The sequence below is a fragment of the Delphinapterus leucas genome, chromosome 5 (genome assembly GCF_059928025.1).
Source record: "Delphinapterus leucas isolate spDelLeu-1000000601 "Yukka" chromosome 5, BTC_Dleu_Yukka2, whole genome shotgun sequence".
NCBI lineage: Eukaryota > Metazoa > Chordata > Mammalia > Artiodactyla > Monodontidae > Delphinapterus > Delphinapterus leucas.
The window spans coordinates 31,788,479-31,809,439 of record NC_143133.1 but is presented as its reverse complement, the minus strand read 5'-3'; the positions used below and the strand labels follow the sequence as shown (position 1 = coordinate 31,809,439).

The following is a 20,961-nucleotide window of genomic DNA, read 5'->3' as shown; positions in this document are numbered from 1 at the left end:
CGCCATGCCCAAGTGGCTGAGTGCTGCCAGAGAAAGCCACTCTTGGCATCACCATGGCCCCAACCGTGCCATCTGTCACATTTACAGAGTTTCTCTAGTCAGTCCATGTTCTTACTCTCCGGTGTGGTTACTTCAAACTTTTCCCATTCTCTCTAAAACCTCCCACGTCTTCCACTTCCTGTTCTCAGTTGATGATGTCACTTTGCGCTCAGCAGAATGGGCCTCCCAAAGATGTCCATGCCCTAATCCCTAGAACCTGTGAATATGTTACATTACATGGCAAAAGGGACTTTGCAGATGTAATAAGATTATGGGTCTTACAATAGAAAAAGTATCCTGAATTATCCAGGTGGGCCCAATTTAATCACATGCTCCTTAAAAACAGAGAACTTTCTCCAGCGGAGGCAAAGAGATGTGGCAGAGAAGTAAGAAAGATTCCAGTTGTGAGAAGGATTCAACATGCTGTGGCTAGCTCTGGGACAGATGCCTCTGCTGCCAAAGGTGACCCCCCCCACACCCCCCAGCTGACAGCCAGCAGGGAAATGGAAACCTTTGTTCCGCAAGCGGAAAGAACTAGATTCTGCTAATGACCTGAGGAGTTTGGAAGCCTGCCAGAACCTGCTGAAACTTGGAGCAGAGAAACCAACAGACCAGCACAACTGTGAGCTAATACATTTGTGTTATTTCAAGCTAGTAAGTTTGCGATCATTTGTTACAGCAACAATAGAAAACTAATACACACCTCCTGACTCACAGAAAAATGGAAGCATCCAAAGGGGTGAGTTCAGGGCTTCCCCGGTGGCGCAGTGGTTGAGAGTCTGCCTGCCAATGCACGGGACACGGGTTCGTGCCCTGGTCCGGGAAGATCCCACATGCCGCGGAGCGGCTGGGCCCGTGAGCTATGGCCGCTGAGCCTGCGCGTCCAGAGCCTGTGCTCCGCAACCGGAGAGGCCACAACAGTGAAAGGCCCGCTTACCGCAAAAAAACCCCAAAAAACAAAAAAAAAACAAAGGGGTGAGTTCAACTTTCTACACACAGTCTACAGACATAACTGTGTCACTCCCATGCTTCTCTTTCTTCCTTTTTCCCTCTTGTTGTATTGGACTAGCTGTTCTTTCTCATCTCCCAGGACATTCCTTCCATCTGTTCTGAATACCATCTCCTCTTGACTTTTGAACTTTGACTATTGATTATCCTCCCCATTGTCTACTTCCTCAACCCCCTTACTGATTCCTTCCCATCAGCAGTCCATTGTAGAAAGTTTTCCTCACCTCACAAAGAAAACCTATACCATTAGCCCTCATTTCCCACCAACCCAAATTTGTTTTACAAATTTATTCTGATACTGCTTCAGCACCCCTTATAGATCAGCCCTCCAGGAAGACAGCTCACTGGCCTGCCGCTGAACCCAGCTCTTTTTCACTCCCACTCAACCAGGATTCCACTCAACATAGCATAACCAGACTCCCTCTGGCTAAGGCTGACAAAGACCTCTATGTGACCAAATCCAGTGGACTTTTACATCTTCATTTTACCTGCGCTCTCAGGAGCATTCGATATATTATAGATGGCCATTCTACCTTTCTCAAAAAGTCTTTTCCTTGTTATCCTGGATACTGCACTCTTTTGGTCTTCTTCCTATTGCTCTAGTTATGAATTTACAGCATCATCTTCAGTGTTCTTCTTTACCAAACCTAATATTTTGGGCTCTCTCTTAGGCACTCTGTATTCTCTTTCCAGGCCATCTCATTTTGTCCTATGGCTTGCTTTTTTTTTTTTTTTTAATTGAGGTATAATTGATTTACAATATTATATTAGTTTCAGGTGTACAGCACAGTGATTCACTATTTTTATAGCTTATACTCCATTTATAGTTATTATAAAATATTGGCTATATTCCCTGTGCTGTACAATATATCCTTGTTGCTTATTTATTTTGTACATAGTAGTTTGTATCTCTTAATCCACTACTCCTATCTTGCCCCTATCCTTTCCCTCTCCACACTGGTAAACACAGTTTGTTCTCTATATAGACTATTTCTGTCTTGTTGTATTCATTCTTTTGTTTAAATTTTTAGATTCCACATTTCCACATATAAATGATAACATTCAGTATTTGTCTTTCTGTATCTTACTTATTTTACTAAGCACAGTACCCTCCAGGTCCATCCCTGTTGTTGCAAATGACAAAAGTTCATTCCTTTTAATAGCTGAGTAGTATTCCATTTTATATATATACCACATCTTCTTTATCCATTCATCTGTTGATGGACACTTAGGTTGCTTCGATATCTTGGCAACTGTAAATAATGCTGCTATGAACATTGGGGTGCGTGTATCTTTTCAAATTAATGTTTTAATTTTCTTCAGATATATGCCCAGGAGTGGAATTGCTAGATCATATGGTAGTTCTATTTTTAGTTTTTTGAGGAGCCTCCATATTGTTTTCCACAGTGGCTGCACCAGCTCACATTCCCACCAACTGAGTCCAAGGGGTCCCTTTCCTCCACATCCTCACCAACATTTTTTATTTGTGGTCTTTTTGATGACAGCCCTTCTGACAGGTGTGAGGTGATATCTCATTGTGGTTTCAATTTGCATTTCTCTGATGATTAGTGATTTTGAGAATTGTTTCATGTGCATGTTGGGCATTGGTATGTCTTCTTTGGAAAAATGTCTGTTCAGACCTTCTGCCCAGTTTTTTCTATTTCTGATATTCAGTACTATGAGCTGCTTAGATACTTTCAGCATCAACCCCGTATTGTTCAGATCACTTGCAAATATTTTCTACCCTTCAGTGTGTTGTCTTTTTGTTGTCAATTGTTTCCTTTGCTGTGCAAAAGCTTTTAAGTTTAATTAGGTTCAATTTGTTTACTTTTTCTTTTGTTTCATGTGCCTTAGGTGACAGATCCAAAAAAATATTGCTACAATTTATGACAAAGACTGTTCTGCCTGTGTTTTTTTCTGAGTTTTACGCTTTCCAGTCTAACATTTAGGTCTTTAATCCATTTTGAGTTTATTTTTGTATATGGTATGAGAAAATGTTCTAATTTCATTCTTTTACATGTAGCTGTCCAGTTTTCCCAGCGCCACTTATTGAAGAGACTGTCTTTCCTCCATTGTATATTCTTGCCTCCTTTGTCGTAGATAAGTTGACCATAAGACGTGGGTTTATTTCTGGGGTCTCTAATCTGTTCCATTGATCTATGTGTCTGTTGTGCCAGTACCATAGTGATTTTTGTTTTATAAAAATTTATTTATTTATTTTTGGCTGCATTGGATCGCTGCTGCACATGGGCTTTCTTCAGTTACAGCAAGTGGGAGCTACTCTTTGTTGTGGTGCGCGGGCTTCTCATTGCAGTGGCTTCTCTTGTTGCAGAGCACAGGCTCTAATAGTGCAGACTTCAGTAGTTGTGGCTCACGGGCTTAGTTGCTCTGTGACATGTGGGATCTTCCCGGACCAGGGCTCAAACCCGTGTCCCCTGCACTGGCAGGCAGATTCCTAACCACTGCACCACCAGGGAAGCCCCAGTACCATACTGTTTTGATTGATGTAGCTTTGTAGTATAGTCTGAAGTCAGGGAGCATGATACCTCCAGCTCTGTTCTTCTTTCTCAAGATTGTTTTGACTATTCGGGATCTTTTGTGCTTCCATACACATTTTAAAATTATTTTTTCTAGATCTCTGATAAATGCCATTGGTATTTTGAAAGGGGTTGCAATGAATCTGTAGATTGCCTTGGGTAGCTACTATGGTCATTTTAACAATTGTTAATTTTTCTAATCCATGAACACAGTGTATCTTTCCATCTGTTTGTGTTGTCTTCAATTTCTTTCATCAGTATCTTACAGGTTTTTTTTTGGCCACACTGCATGGCATGCAGGATCTTAGTTCCCTGGCCAGGGATCAAACCCATGCCCCCTGCATTGGGAGCATGGAGTCTTAACCACTGGACCACCAGGGAAGTCCCATCTTAAGTTTTCTAAGTACAGTTAGATTTATTCCTAGGTATTTTATTCTTTTTGATGAGATTGTAAATGGGATTGTTTCCTTAATTTCTCTTTCTTGTAGTTGTTAGTTTTAGAAATGCAACTGATTTCTACATATTAATTTTGTATCCTAAATTTTACTGAATTCATTGATGAGCTCTAGTATTTTTTTGGTGACATCTTGATGATTTTTTGTGTATAGTATCACGTCATCTGCAGTGACCGTTTTACTTCTTCCTTCCTAATTTTGATTCCTTTTTTTTGAAAAAAATTACAGTTGCCCTGGGCTTCCCTGGTGGTGCAGTGGTTGAGAATCTGCCTGCCAATGCAGGGGACACAGGTTCGGCCCCTGGTCCGGGAAGATCCCACATGCAGTGGAGCAACTAAGCCTGTGTGCCACAACTACTGAGCCTATGAGCCACAACTCTAGAGCCCATGAGCCACAACTACTGAGCTCATGTGCTGCAACTACTGAAGCCCGTGTGCCTAGAGCCCATGCTCTGCAACAAGAGAAGCCACCGCAATGAGAAGCCCATGCACTGCAATGAAGACTAGCCCCCGTTAGCCACAACTAGAGAAAGCCCATGCGCAGCAACAAAGACACAATGGAGCCAAAAAAAAAAAATTACAATTTCCTTTATTGCTGTTTGCTTTGATTATTGTATCACTTAGCTATTGCTGCGTAACAAGTGTCCTTAATTCAAATGGTTTAATATAATGCCTTTATTTTTTTTTAGTTTTTATTGAAGTGTAGTTGATTTACAATTTTACAATGTTGTGCTAGTTTCAGGTGTACAGCAAAGCAATTCATATATGTGTGTGTGTGTGTATGTGTGTGTGATATATATAGTCTTTTTTAGATTTTCTTTCATTATAGGTTATTACAAGATAATGAGTATAGTTCTCTGTGTATACAGTAGATCCTTTATTTATTTATTTATTTATTTATTTATTTATTTTTGGCTACATTGGGTCTCCATTGCTGTGCATGGGCTTTCTCTATTTGTGGCGAGCGGGGGCTACTCTTTGTTGTGGTGCACGTGCTCTCATTATGATGGCTTCTCTTATTGTGGAGCATGGGCTCTAGGGGCATGAGCTTCAGTAGTTGCAGCACGTGGGCTCAGTAGCTGTGGCTTGCGACTCTAGAGCGCAGCCTCGGTAGTTGTGGCACACGGGCTTAGTTGCTCTGCGGCATGTGGGATCTTCCCAGACCAGGGCTCGAACCCATGTCCCCTGCACTGGCAGGCAGACTCTTAACCACTGTGCCACCAGGGAAGTCCCTGCAGTAGATCCTTGTTGGTTATCTATTTTATATATAGTAGTGTGTATATTTTCAATTTGGATTCCTTCTATTTCTATTTTTTGTCTGGTTGCTGTGGCTAGGACTTCTAATACTATGTTGAATAAAAATAGTGAAAGTGGGCATCCTTGTCTTGTTCTTGTTCTTAGAGGAAAAGCTTTCAGCTTTTCACTGTTAAGTATCATGTTAACTGTCAGCTTATCATATATGGCCTTTATTATGTTGAGTTATGTTTTCTATATACCACTTTGTGTAGAGTATGTGTGTGTGCGTGTGTGTAGAGTTTTTATCATAAATCGATGTAGAATTTTTTCAAAAATTTTTTCTGCATCTACTGAGATGATCATATGATTTTTATTCTTAACTTTATTAATGTGGTGTATCACATTGATTTATTTGCAGATACTGAACCATTCTTGCATCCCTGAGATAAATCCCACTTGATCATGGTGTATTAGCCTTTTAATGTATTGTTGGATTTGGTTTGCTAATATTTTGTTGAGAATTTTTGCATCTGTGTTCATCAGTGATATTGGCCTGTAATTTTCTTTCTTTCTTTTTTTTTGATATCTTTGTTTGATTTTGGTTATCAGGGTGATGCTGGTCTCGTAGAATAAGTTTGGAAGCATTCCTTCCTCTACAATTTTTCTACAATTGTTTGGAATAGTTTGAGAAAAATAGGGTTAACTCTTCTGTAAATGCTTAGGAGAATTCACCTGTGAAGCCATCTAGCCTTGGACTTTTGTTTGGGAGTCTTTTGTTGTTGTTGTTTTTTAATTGGAGTATAGTTGCTTTACAATGCTGTGTTAGCTTCTACTGCACTGCAATGAATCAGCCATACATGTACATATATCCCCTCCCTTTTGGATTGCCCTCCCATTTAGGACACCACAGTGCATTAAGTAGAGTTCCCTGTGCTGTACAGTATGTTCCCATCAGTTGTCTATTTAATACATAGCATCAATAGCATATATGTGTCAATCCCAATCTCCCAATTCCTCCCACCCCACCCCTTTCCCCCTTTGTATCCATACATTTGTTCTATATGTCCATGTCTCTATTTCTGCTTGGCAAATAAGGTCATCTATACCATTTTACTAGATTCCACATATATGCATTAATATACAATATTTGTTTTTCTCTTTCTGACTTACTTCACTCTGTATGATACTCTCTAGGTCCATCCACGTCTCTACAAATGACCCAATTTCATTCCTTTTTATGGCTGAGTAATATTCCATTGTATATATGTACCACATCTTCTTTATTCATTTCTCTGTTGATGGACATTTAGGTTGCTTCCATGTCCTGGGTTTTATAAATAGGGATGCTATGAACATTGTAGTGCATGTGTCTTTTTGAATTATGGATTTCTCTGGGTATATGCCCAGTAGTGGGCCTGCTGGGTCATAGCGTAGTTCTATTTTTAGTTTTTTAAGGAACCTCCATACTGTTTTGTTGGGAGTTTTTAAATTACTGATTCAGTTTCATTACTGGTAATTGGTCTGTTCATATTGTCTATTTCTTCCTGATTCAGTCTTGGGAGATTGTACATTTCTAGGAATTTGTCCGTTTCTTCTAGGTGGTCCATTTTATTGGCATATAGTTGTTCATAGTAATGATGCTTTGTGTTTCTGTGGTGTTCATTGTAATTTCTCCTTTTTCATTTCTGATTTTATTGATTTGGACCCTCTTTTTTTCTTGATGAGCCCAGCTAAAGGTTTATCAGTTTTATGTTTTCAAAGAACCAGCTCTTAGTTTTACTGATCTTTTCTTTCTTTCTTTCTTTCTTTTTCTTTTTCTTTCTTTTTCTTTTTCTTTCTTTCTTTTTCTTTCTTTCTTTCTTTCTTTCTTTCTTTCTTTCTTTCTTTTTCCTTCTTTCTTTTTTTTCTTTGTCTCTATTTCATTAATTTTTGCTCTGATCTCTATGATTTCTTTCCTTCCACTAACTTTGTTTTGTGTTTGTTCTTTTTCTAATTAATTTATGTGTAGGGTTAGGTTATTTATTTGAGATTTTTCTTGTTTCCTGAGGTAGGCTTGTATCACTATAAACTTCCCTATTAGAACTGCTTTTGCTGCATTCCATAGATTTAGGATTATTGTGTTTTCATTTTCATTTGTCTCTAGGTATTTTTTTTTCATTTTTTTTGCCGTACACGGGCCTCTCACTGCTGTGGCCTCTCCCGTTGCGGAGCACAGGCTCCGGACACGCAGGCTCAGCAGCCACGGCTCACGGGCCCAGCCGCTCCATGGCATGTGGGATCCCCCCAGACCGGGCACGAACCCGTGTCCCGTGCATCGGCAGGCAGACTCTCAACCACTGCGCCACCAGGGAAGCCCTCTAGGTATTTTTTTATTTCTTGTTTGATTCCTTCAGTGATTCATTGGTGGTTTAGTAGCATATTGTTTAGCCTCCATGTGTTTTTGTTATCTACATTTTTTTGGTTATTTTTAGTTGATTTCTAGTCTCATCACGTTGTGGTTGGAAAAAATGTTTGGTATAATTTAAATTTTCTTAAATTTACCAAGGCTTGTTTTTTTTTGTTTTGTGGTCTAGTATGTGATCTGCCCTGGAGAATGTTCCATGTGCACTTGAAAAGAATGTGTATTCTGCTGCTTTGGGATGGAATGTTTTATATATATATATATATATATATATATATATATATATATATATGTCTATTTGTTTTATGTATCCTTATTGATTTTTTTCTGTCTGGATGATCTGTCCATTGATGTAAGGGGGGGTGTTAAGTTCCTCTCCTATTATTGTTTTGCCATTGATTTCTCCCTTTAAGTCTGTTAATATTTGCCTTATGTATTTATGTGCCCCTAACTTGGGTGCATACATATTTACAATTGTTATATATTCTTCTTGGATTGATCCCTTGATCATTATGTGATGTCTTTCTTTGTCTCTTGTTACAGTCTTCATTTAAAAGTCTATTTTGTGGCTTCCCTGGTGGCGCAGTGGTTGAGAGTTCGCCTGCCGATGCAGGGGACACAGGTTCGTGCCCCAGTCCGGGAAGATCCCGCATGCCACAGAGCGACTGGGCCCATGAGCCATGGCCGCTGAGCCTGCGCGTCCTGAGCCTGTGCTCCACAATGGGAGAGGCCACAACAGTGAGAGGCCTGTGTACCGCAAAAACAAACAAACAAATAAAAGTCTATTTTGTCTTGATATAAATATTGCTACCCTGACTTTCTTTTGATTTCCATTTGCATATTGCATCTTCTTCCATCCCTTCCCTTTCAGTCTCTGTGTGTCTTTAGATCTGAAGTGAGTCTCTTGTAGGCAGCATATAGATAGGTCTTGCTTTCTTTATCCATTCAGTCACCCTAAGTTTTTTGTTTGTTTGTTTTTTAGAATTCTCACTTCTCTTTAATCACTGAGTTTCAGATTTTACAAATAATCTTAGAACAATTCAGGTAAGTAAGGTTTTGGGGGGAAACAGTTCTTACTTGTACATGAAAAACTACTACATGCTACATTTTTCTGTAAATAACTCCATTGGCTGGATTAACAAACATTGTCACAGAAACACAGAATTTTTTTAAAGCCATAGATCACTGCATATATATTCACAAAAAGCCATAAACAAACGTGCATTTCTCCTTACTAGGAGAACTTAATTAGATGTTTGAACATTAAGGCAGTGATGATTCTAAAACATAATGAAATTCTAAGTTAAGCCTTTATGTTTATTTTGAAACCCATATTCATAGGCAACTGTGACCAAAGCAAACTTTTTTTTTTTTTTTTGCGGTATGCGGGCCTCTCACTGTTGTGGCCTCTCCCGTTGTGGAGCACAGGCTCCGGACATGCAGGCTTAGCGGCCCTGGCTCACGGGCCCAGCTGCTCCGCGGCCTGTGGGATCTTCCCGGACTGGGGCACGAACCTGCGTCCCCTGCATCGGCAAGCGGACTCTCAACCACTGTGCCACCAGGAAAGCCCCAAAGCAAACTTTTATCTACCAGGTTGAGCTCACCTGCCCAGGGTATGTTATTTATCCACTACCAAAAATTCTTCTACAGGATAGGAATTAGTAGAGACACCATTGATTTACTTTAATGAATTATTAGTCCCCTCCTTAGGTTTTATTTTGAGGATTTAGCTTTCAGCAGCATAAGCATGTGCCACAGAAGGAACAGAGCATTTTTCTGGGTAAACTTAGAAAAATTTACAGACCGCACTGATTTTTACTTGCTTGAAAGTTGGCCAACAGTCAAGAACTCAGAATCTCCTAAATACAGAAAACCCCAAAAGCATGCTTCACCACACACCCATCTCAAAACATAGATGTTCTTGATTGTTGAAGCACTTGGTCTTCATCTCATTTTCTTTGAAGACTGTTTGGTATTACCCTCTGTAAACAAACAAAGCAGCAAAATGCAGAATACGATATTTTAGATGGATCTATTCTATAATTGCTATCCTCAAGGCACAGATATTATCCTTGCTAGACCAATGTGTTTCCTCATTTAAGGAAAAAAACGAGAGGTGGATGAAAAGAAGATTCACTTTAAAATAGTTGTTGATGGCACTCTTGCCCTATCAAGCTTATGCAAAGTGTTCACATTTAGTGGGGAATGTCCTTTTCTCCTTATGTTATTTTTTTTAACATTTAGAGAGACAAAACTCAGACTCAGGGCTTCCCTGGTGGCGCAGTGGTTGAGAGTCCGCCTGCCGATGCACGGGACATGGGTTCGTGCCCCGGTCTGGGAAGATCCCATGTGCCGCGGAGCAGCTGGCCCGTGAGCCATGGCCACTGAGCCTGCGCGTCCGGAGCCTGTGCTCCGCCACGGGAGAGGCCACAACAGTGAGAGGCCTGCGTACCGCGAAAAAAAAAAAACAAACCAAAAAACTCAGACTTAGCTGGTGGGTGCACTTTGAGGAGCAGCTCTGGGGCACCATCTTGGCCTTCTGTAAGGAGTAGGAGGGATGCTCATAGGACACACTCCAGTCTGAGCTAACAGGCATGATTTCACAGCCCAGCGTTTCCATAGTTGGGGTGACTTACTGTCACTTAGACTGAAAGTCAGTCACCCTAAGTTTTTTGATTGGGACATTTAGTCATTTACATTTAAAGTAATTACGGACAGGTTGTATTTAATCTCATTTAGTTAATTGTTTTCTGGGTGTTTTTGTAGTTCTTCGCTGTTTCTTTCTTTTTCTCTTGCTCTTCATGATTTGATGATTTTCTTTAGTGTTATGTTTGAATTCCTTTCTCTTTATTTTTTATGTCTCTATATTAGGTTTTCGGTTCATGGTTACCATAAGGTTTATATATAGCAATCTTTATATATACATGATTATTTTAAGTTGCTGATGTCTTAATTTCAAATGCACTGTAACAACCCTCCATTTTTACTCTCCTCCCCCCATCATTACTGTTTTTGACATCATGTTTTACATCTTTTTGTTTTGTGTATCCCTTAACTGCTTATCACAGATATAAATGGTTTTACTACTTCTGCCTTTTAACCTTCCTGCTAATTTTGCACATGGTTGATTTACTACCTTTTCTGTATATTTGCCTTTACCAATGAGGTTTTTCTTTTTTGTAATTTTCATGTTTCTAGTTGTAGCCTTTTCTTTTTCACTTAGAGAAATCCCTTTAACATTTCTTGTAAAGCTGGATTGATGGTGCTGAACTCTTATCTTTTACTTACTGTAAAACTTTATTTTTGAATTTTAGAATTTTATTTATTTTTTTATACAGCAGGTTCTTATTAGTTATCCATTAAATACACATTAGTGTATATATGTCAATCCCAATCTCCCAATTTATCACCCCCCCACCCCACTTATCTGTAAAACTTTTGATCTTTCCATCCAATCAGAAAGCAAGCCTTGCTTGGTGGATTATTCTTGGTTGTATGTTTTTCCCTTTCATCACTTTAGATATGTTGTGCCAGTCCCTTCTGGCCTGCAGAGTTTCTGCTGAAAAGTCAGCTGATAGCCTGATGGGAGTTCCCTTGTATGTAATTCATTGCTTTTCCCTTGTTGCTTTTAATATTCAATTTTTGTCATCTTAAATACAATGTGTCTTGGTATGTTCCTCCTTAGGTTGATCCTGTTTTGCACTCTCTGTGCTTCCTGGACATGGATGTCTGCTTCCTTTCCCAGGTTATGTAAGTATTCAGCGATTATGTCTTCAAATATGTTCTCAGTCCCTTTCTCTCTCTCTCCTCTTTCTGGGACTCCTATAATGTAAATGTTAGTATGCTTGATGTTGTGCCAGAAGTCTCTTAAACTGTCCTCATTTCCTTTTATTCTTTTTTCTGTTCAACCTCAGTGATTTCCACAGCTCTATCTTCCAGCTCGCTGATACATTCCTCTGTATCATTTAATCTACTCTTGATTCCTTCTAGTTTATTTTTCATTTCAGTTATTTTATTCTTTATCTCTCATTCTTCTTTATATTTTCTAACTCTTTGTTAAAAACTCCTAATTTCTCACTCTGTTCATCCATTTTTCTCCTGAGCTCTTTGACCACCTTTACAGTCATCACCTTGAACTCTTTATCAGGTAGACTGCTTATCTCCATTTCACTTAGTTCTTCTTTTGGGGCTTTATCTTGTTGCTTCATTTGGAACATTGTCACCTCATTTTCCAAGTTGCTATTTTTACTTCTGTGTATCTGGTAGGTTGGTTACATTTCCAGACCTTGGAGAAGCTGCTGTTTGGAGGAGGTGTCCTATGCATCCCAGCAGCGCACTCCCCTCTGGTAACCAGAGCTGTATGCTCTAGGGATGCTCCCTATGTTGGGCTACATAGGTCCTTCTCTTGTAGTGGGCTGACTACTGTGGGCAGTTTGGTAGGCGTGGCTGGCCCCCTGTCCAGTTGGTTGCCAGGCCCTGCCTTGTGTGGAGGCTGCCAGCTGCTGTTTGGTGGGGCCAGGTCACAAGTCGGCTAGCTATGGAACCTCAGTGGCTAGCTCGTGGTGGGCAGAGCTAGGTCTGTAGTGTGTGGTTGTGGGGCTGGACTTCCCAAATATAGTGTTGGTGGTGGGTAGGACCAGTTTCTGACACAGCTGGCTGCAGGTTCTGGGGTTTCCCAAAGCTGGTGCTGGCCCACGGGTGAGTGGGGCTGGAGCCTCAGGTGTCTGAGGAGTCCAAGTATCTCAGACCTGGTGTTGGCCTGCTGGTGGGTGGCCCCAGGGCTCAGGGGCGTCCCAGGACTAGTGCTGGATCACTGGTGTGTGGAGCTGGGTACCGGGGTCTCTAGCTGCAGGGCCCTGGGTGTTCCAAAGCTGGTTTCAGTCCGCTGCCGGGTGGGGCTGGATCCTGGGGCTGCTGGCTAAAAGGCGCAAGAGCTGGTGGGCATGGCCGGGGCCTGGGGGTTTCCAGGGTTGGTGCGTTGGCTGTGTCCTGACAAGTCAAGCTGCAGAGCTGCACTGGTCCTGGGGCCAGTGTCTGCCTGCTTCTGTGTGGGGTCGTGGCCCAGAGATCCCGGGACCGGTGGGTCGCCCACTTAGGTGTATGAGTCTTGACTGTACTGTGTGTGACTCCACTCCTCCTACCCATCTCATTGCTGTTTCTTTCTTTATATCTTTAGTTGTACAAGATCTTTTCTGGTAGATTCTGGGTTTTCTCATCAAACGTTGCTCTCTAAATATGTGTAATTTTGGTATGCCCGTGAGAGGAGGTGAGCTCAGGGTCTTCCTACCCCGCCGTCTTTGCCAAGGTCTCCTGTGGCTTTCTTATCTACATGCTGACTCTCCCCAAATTTATATCTGCAGTTCCTGGTTCTTTTCTGAGTTCCAGACCACTATCACTTGACATCCCCAGTTATACGTGTCAGATCTCAAAGTCATCATGTTTACATATAATTCATCATTTTCCTTCATAAACCTGTTCTTATCTTGGCATTTCTTGTCCTGGTATAAGGGCACTACCATCCATCCACCCAAGTGCTCAAGTCAACAAAAAAAGTAGGAGTCATCTTTGGCTCCGTCCCCATATCCAATTGATTTGCAAGTTCTGTCCATTATGCTTCAGATCTGCTCTACCTTCTACATTCCCATCACTACTCTCCTAACGCAGACCACGGCCATGTCACACCCGGACTGCGGCAAAACTGCGTATTGCTGTCCCTACACCCTCCTCATTTTCCTCCAGTCCAGAGACAGCATGGACAGTAATGTTCATAAAATGTGGCAAATAGTACATTTCATTTACTCTTCTGAATGCCCCAAACACTTTCATTTAATATAGAACATTTGTATAGATAGTGTAGTAGTACTAACTCTAAAAAAGATAGCCCAAGGATTTTCATTAGTAGAAAAATATTAAAATATTAAACTAAATTGCTCCCCAATCAAGAACTAGACTACCAGATTTCAGAGAGACCAAGTTCAGTGCACACACATACATGTACAAGCATATATATATATTTTTGGCACACCTTCCAGCCACTAAAATAATAATCTTGAGGAAAGAGCATATGATACAGTGCTAATTTTTTTTAAAAAATCAGAATAAGAATAACTTGTATGCTGTTGTTGAAATTATCTTAAACAATGGAAATCTAAGGGAAGGAGACTGGACACCAAAATGTTAACAGTGTTTACATTTTTTCTTCATTTTCCAATAGCAGCATAGTATGGTACTATTACCTTATTTTATTTTATTTTATTATTTATTTATTTATTTATTTTTGGCGATATGCGGGCCTCTCACTGTTGTGGCCTCTCCCGTTGCGGAGCACAGGCTCCAGACGTGCAGGCCCAGCGGCCATGGCTCACGGGCCCAGCCGCTCCGCGGCATGTGGGATCCTCCCGGACTGGGGCACAAACCTGTGTCCGTTGCATCGGCAGGCGAACTCTCAACCACTCGCCACCAGGGAAGCCCCTATTACCTTATTTTTAAAATTAGTTTAAAATAAACATGTTTTAAAAACCAAAGTAAGAGTATTGTTACATCAAAAGAGTTATATCAGTGTGGATGCAATTTTTTTTTTTAGAGCATGTTTCAATGTCAGTGTTTAATGTGTCACAACATTTGGCTCATCTTGGCAAATCATGAAATTTTTCTAATTCCTAAGGTATCATTAAACAGCTGTTGTTTTTTTTTCTAAATAATAACTCTGCCCCCTCCCCAACCAGGACTGTCTAGGTTTCAATAGCCTAGATTTTCAGTGCAATGGTGTCAATTTCACTTTGGAATCCTTTCACAGATTATGGATGTCCACTTCTCATGCGGGGCTATGAACATGCAAGAAATGGTCAAGAGTTTGCTATTCGTGAACAGACTCAGCTGTAGTGGCATCTGGACAACACACTTTCAAAACGGGTTTATTTCATTATTGCATCGGCTCAACTCCGACTGCGCTGGACCTTGTCAGTTTATTGTTGGCTCTGCAATTTCACACTCCAGGGTGGCAAGAACTGCCCTGCTTGGCCAGCCTGGAGAAGGCTTGGTGAATTCCTGCAGCCGTGGCTCCATTTCTTGCTGCCCACGGTTGGCATGGCATTGGAGTGAAGTCCATTTGGCCTGTGACTGGACCTCTTATTAGTCACAGGCAAAAAGTCCACTGAGGTCCCCAGGAAAAATAAGATGGAATCCAGGTGATAAGGTCTTAACCTCTTCTTGCGCGCTTGGTCTAGTTTCACTTGCTCACAGGGTGCCGCATGCAGAGGCCTTGCATCAACGGCCCTTCACACCACAGCTCCTAGCATGAAAGAGCCGGGCCTGACCCCTCAGCTCCGAGATCGTGTGCAGAAGCGCCGCGCACAACACTCAGTGTGGATGCAATTTAAGGAATAGTGGCTAAAAGCATGAACTTTAGGGCCAGAAGACCCTGGTTTTATGTCCCAATGATGCCACTTACTTTTTTTGTCGCATGGCTTTAGTTCCCTGACCAGGGATTGAACCTGGGCCCTCAGCAGTGACAGTGCAGAGTCCTAACCACTGGACTGCCAGGGAATTCCCATGATGCTACTTACTTGAATGTGATCTCCAGAAAATGACAATCTCTCTTTTCTTTGGTTACCTTATATGTAGAGAAGGGCATTATGAGTACCTATCTCAGATTGTTGCTGAAATTGTTAAATGGGATAATATAGGTAAAGCAATTTGCACAGTCCCCGGCATACAAAGTACTCAATAAATGGTAGGTGTTTGCTCTTTGGATGGACCTGGCACAGAATAAATATCTGAAACCCCAAATTCAGAGGGTGATCAGCCTTAATCTCTATTGTTCTGGGTGTTATTATCTCTCCAACTAGACAGTAAGGTTCCTTATGTCATGGACTCGTATTACTGCCTTCTCAGTTGTAATATTGCTTGTGTTGTCGTTTTTGATTTCAGAAGTAATATGTCTTATTGAAAAATAGTCCAGAAATACTAGTTTCCCCCTCACTTTCTTACCTTCTATACAGGTGCCCTCAGTATCTGCAGGGTATTGGTTCCAGGACCCTGGTGGATACCAAAATCCATGGATGCTCAAATCCCTTATATTAAATGGCAAAGATTTTGCATATAACCTATGCACACCCTCCTATATACTTTAAATCGTCTTTAGATTACTTACAACATCTAATACAATGTAAATGCTATCTAAATAATTGCTGGCACTCAAATTAAAGTTTTGCTTTTTGGAATTTCCTGGAATCTTTTTCTGAATATTTTCGATCTTGGTTGAATCAGAGGCTACAGAACCTGCAGATACAGAGGGCTGACTGTATCTCATTGCAAGAGGTAATATATAGTTTGATTCTGGATTTTTTGGGGGGAAGTTTTGTTTTTTTTTTTAAACCTGTCTTCCTCCTTTTTTTAAAAATGTTTTCTTTTTGGCTACCTTGGGTCTTAGTTGCTACGTGCGGGCTTTCTTCTAGTTGCGGCCAGAGGGGGCTGCTCTTCGTTGCAGTGTGCGGGCTTCTCATTGTGGTGGCTTTTCTTGTTGCGGAGCATGGGCTTTAGGCGCGCAGGCTTCAGTAGTTGTGGCTCACGGGCTCTAGAGCACAGGCTCAGTAGTTGTGGTGCATGGGCTTAGTTGCTCCACAGCACCTGGAATCTTCCTGGACCAGGGCTTGAACCCACCTCCCCTGCATTGGCAGGCGGATTCTTAACCACTGCGCCACAAGGGAAGCCCTGGGAAGTTATGGGGTTTTTGTTTTTGCTTTTTAAATTTTATTTATTTTTGGCTGCATTGGGTCTTCGTTGCTGTGCGTGGGTTTTCTCTAGTTGTGGCAAGTGGGGGCTACTCTTTGTTGCGGTGCACAGGTTTCTCATTGCGGTGGCTTCTCTTGTTGCAGAGCTCGGGCTCTAGGTGTGCAGGCTTCAATAGTTGTGGCACGTGGGCTCAGTACTTGTGGCGCACGGTCTTAGTTGCTCCGTGGCATGTGGGATCTTCCTGGTTCAGGGATCGAACCCGTGTCCCCTGCATTGGCAGAAGGATTCTTAACCACTGTGCCACCAGGGAAGTCCCGGAAGTTATGTTTGATTCATAAAAATTGAGTGTGTGAATATATTTCTCATCAACTCATATTTTTCACTTAACACAGAGTTTTCTAAGAGCCTATGGAACTATCTTATTCTTTTTTTTTTTCCATTGCCTATATAGTATCTCATAACATGGGATTACTTCACTATTAGTTTGTTCTTTGAGGCTTGTTCATTCATTTATTTCACTCACTGAATAATTACATGCCAGGCACTGGACCCTGGGGAAATTATAAATAATTATAAACATCCTCAGGTAATTTTTCTAAAAAAGCAAACATTCCCATTGCTGAGACATATGTTTAGAAGATGCACATGGTGATTCTTAGACAAACAATGTGGGCACAAAGTGGGAACTCAATAAACATTTGTTGCTTGAGTCAATGACTTAGGTACATCTAGAGTAGGAGTTATTATAAGAGCAGGTAAGTACTACAGATATGTATGTTTTCCTAACTTAACCAGTATGTTGTATCATACCAAAGAAATATCTGTAAAACTCGCTTTACAGCATGTACTGGTTTAGAAAAAAAATTGACAGGAACACAACTGTCAGCCCTATCTCTCCTTTAGAACATTCAGCATTATTATTTTCGGAAGGTGATTAATCAGGGACTTAGTAAACTTTGATATGTTGTATGAGCAAAAAGTTCAGTTGAAAAAAAAATCACCTCTTTCTGTGAGACAATCAATCAGTGTTTTTCAAAACATGGAAATTAAGATGAATAATTTGCTTTCTCATATGTTGATAATGAGTAGGATGGAAAAACTTCATGGAACTCAATCACTATTATATTATTCAATATTACATTTACTGGGGTATATTTAAGTGGTATAATAAAATCACGTAATTATTTATTTCACAATATTTAAACTGAGACATAATAGTAACTGCAAATTTAAAACTACCCATTAAACAGCCTCTCATACAGACGGAGACCTTTGTATGATAGAGCTGCAGGATTTACATCTGCAATAAGACACATAGGATGGGAGGCCTTCTTTTGAGCTTCTTGACTTCACCCATGTACATAGACCCCAAAGCCCACAATATCATTTTCTGAGATCTGTAGAAAATCTTACTTAAACATATCTCCATAATGGGTCATAAAGTAGGGAGTAGGTGGGATATTCACTCAGACTTTCCTGTGGCTACACATTTGAATCTAGTCCTTCTGTGTTACCAGCGGACAGGACGCCCAAGCCTCTGATTACATCTGTGATGGTCTATAAAAACTGTTGGTTTGAATTTCTATTTACTTTACATCCTAGCAAACCAATCCATTTGCTAGTGCCTTCTGGGCAAAATGCCTGGGTTTTGTAAAAAACGAACTCCTATTGAAAAGGAAACATAAACCCAAGTGAAATAAATGTCAATTGTTGGTGTTCTGGGTTGTTACCTTTCTGTACCTTGATGTACATTTTCCACAACAATGATGTTGAACCTCTGGTTAACTCAGGAGTGTTTTCATATCAGGGAAACTCCTATAGTGACATCATACAGTTGTCTGTTTTGGGACTGTCCTGCAAGGTTTTTTTTGTTGGTTTGTTTTTCTGTTACCATCCTGTTGAATTATCATAAACAGATGATTGTTTACCTCCATGATTTCTGCACTGAGCACCCAGACATGTCTCTTGATTATTTTTGTTGACTATATGTAATCACCCATAAGCCAGTGCAAATCCTAAGCATAATTACCCTGTCCGAAAGTAGAAATTAACATAAAACATATCTGTCAGTTAAATTCAATAAGAATTTGACCAAATTCCCTCTGATTCATCCTAGTTAGAATCCGAGGCAGCCATCGTTTACTTTGAAAACTGCCCAGCAGGTGTATGAATAGCAACTCCAAAAAGTGTAGAGCCTTGACCATTTTAAAGAAGGCAACACCCCTTCTAAAAACATAACTGCTGAGCTCATCAGAGAAATCTCACACCGCCGTCTTGTGCTCTCGAAAAGCTGCGGAAAAGCACAGTGTTCCGCTGAGCAAAGAACTACTCTCTCACTGTTCATTTTGGTTTCTGTTTTCTATCCTTAATGAGAAGCAAATCAATTAACAGGACATATGACATGGTGGTTAGTCACCTAAGGGAAAGTATTAGTAGCCTCATTAACTTGGTGAACCCTTCCAGCTCTCACCTAGAGTTACCATCGTGCGGACCCATGACTAATCCTGCCCGGCAATCCTTTGAGGTCTGGAAACCCACTCTTTGACCCAGGCCAAGGCAATACCCAGTGAATAACCGCTGGTGCCCCAAGCCCACTCACACCGACGTCAGGAAGCCGTTTCCGAGAAAGGCAACGTGCGGGGGTGGGGGGATCTCTTCCCGGCCCCACCCTTGAAAGTTGCAGGGAGTGGCACCGTAAGAACTTTCCCAGATTGTTCTCTGTCACCGTTCAGGGAGGTCCGCTCCAGCCTTTCCCCGCTGAGCCAATCTGCCCCGCCTGCCAAGCCCCTCCTTCCCTGCACCTTTAACGGCTGGGAGCAGAGAGCCGCGGCTGAGGGTTCACTTCTCAAGAAGTCGCACCGGTTTTTCGAGCTCCGCTCTGCGCCTGGAGAGCCACAGCAGCGGGAGCGGGCGCCGCCGGGTGAGTCACTGTTTGGAAACGGAGTGGGCGGGCAAGGGTGTGAGAGAATGAATGATGTCAGGAGCGCGCAGGGCGGCGGGCGGGGAGAGCGGGCCGCGGGGCCGCGGTAAACACCGAGCGCCGCGGCGCGGGCTGAGCGGGGAGACCCCGCCCTCCGCGCGCAAGGAGCCGTCCTCGGCAGCCAGAGCCCGGCCGGTGCTGCAGCGCCGCCGAGAGCGGCCTCGGAAGCGGCAGCCGCGGGAGCGACCCGGGAGGTGCTTCCCTGGCAGGGCCGAGGCAGGAGAGGGCGAGACCCCGAGCAAACTTTACAGCGGCTTCGGCCGGGGGCGGGGGCGGCTGCGGCTGCGGCAGCGGGCTCCGTCCGCTAGCAGATCCCGGGCCCGGGAGCTGGTGCGTCCGGCCGGGAAGGTCTGGAGCCCCAGGTGAGAGCGGGTAAGGAGCGCCGGAGGGGCCGGGGAGGAGGATGGGCTGGAAAGCCGTGCGGCGGGCGCAGCGCGGGGAGGGCATGGTGGACTGCGAACGCGGACGTGGCTCTAATTCGGCTCCCACGCGCCCCGCCCCAAGGCATCCTTCCCTGATTTTGCCTGATAGAGAGGATGGACGTGTGGCTTCGTCTCCACGTTCTGAGCATTCATCTCATTCATTTGCAACCATTGCGGGTCACTCGGTCCTGACGTTGAAAGGACACAGACTGAACCATAGATTGTCCTGAGCCACTCTGGAGGTCAGGACTTTAGTTCAAAGGAGGTGGAGGAGGGACTGTCTTTAAGCTTTTTTGAGAGGCACTTACTGATGATGTGTGAACGGTAAGAACCCAGCTCTGGGCTGCCCACGCTGAAACGTTTACACGTTTGGCATTCCAAAGCTACTACCCTTAAGGAAAGGGAGGCTTGGTGTTTCGGCGCAGATAGGTGCGACTGGACCCGTCTACTTCTCTGAGGTATGGATGGTTAATAGCCCGTGGCTACGTCTTGAAACAACTCAAACGTTATGTCCTGTAATTTTTATATATCAGTCTCTGCCATTCTTCTATTTCATCTTGCTTGCTCTAATACGACCTTAGGATCGTTTTGACATGTATGTTAAATTTTTGAAGAAATTCAGTTGTTTAGTGCCTCTAGGTGGGCGTGGATTTTGAACTTAACTTTCCAAATCCTTGGTTTCAGTCCTAGTCACATCTGTTAATGGTGGGTTCTCAGTCGCATTAAACACTCTGAACTAGTAAAATGGGACTGTAACAACTTCAGAGGATAATAATGAGAGTTAAACCTTAGAAGACCTATCATAATGTCTGGCACAAAGCAGACCTCAACAAATTTTAACTGTTTATATATAAATAGTGTGTTCCAGCTGGCTTAGATAATCACCAATTAATTTCCACAGAATTTCCTACTTATAAACCTGGTGGGTTGAGGTTTAGGGTGTGAAATCCTTTGGCAAGTTCCTCAGAGTGTGAAGTAAGTTCAACGCTTCTGTGTGGATACCTGAAAGAGTTCAGGTTCCCACCCCATACCAGGGGAACTGCCATTCACTAAACAGAGTCAGAGCAGTGGCTGAAAGTGACAAATGGAATTTGGAGGAAGAAAGGATGTGTGGATAACTCTCTAACTTTACCCTTAACTTGTTTTTTTGC

At 42.3% G+C, this 20,961-nt stretch overlaps 1 protein-coding gene, 1 non-coding gene and 1 pseudogene across 4 annotated transcripts in view; 1 reads left to right on the top strand and 2 right to left on the bottom strand.

Moving 5' to 3' along the window:
- Window positions 1–18,342, bottom strand: part of LOC115801936 (protein preY, mitochondrial pseudogene) — a 65,996-nt pseudogene extending 47,654 nt beyond the window's left edge.
- TRNAD-GUC (transfer RNA aspartic acid (anticodon GUC)) lies at window positions 15,148–15,220 on the bottom strand. Its single transcript has one exon. It is a non-coding gene; the product is annotated as a tRNA-Asp (tRNA).
- A 1,055-nt stretch (window positions 18,343–19,397) lies between the features above and the next one.
- Window positions 19,398–20,961, top strand: part of SGMS2 (sphingomyelin synthase 2) — a 113,323-nt gene continuing 111,759 nt past the window's right edge. For all 3 annotated transcript variants that reach the window (XM_022567092.3, XM_089911592.1, XM_089911591.1), the window contains exon 1: window positions 19,398–19,750. The gene's annotated coding sequence lies outside the window, so the exon portion shown is untranslated. The remainder of the gene's footprint in view (window positions 19,751–20,961) is intronic.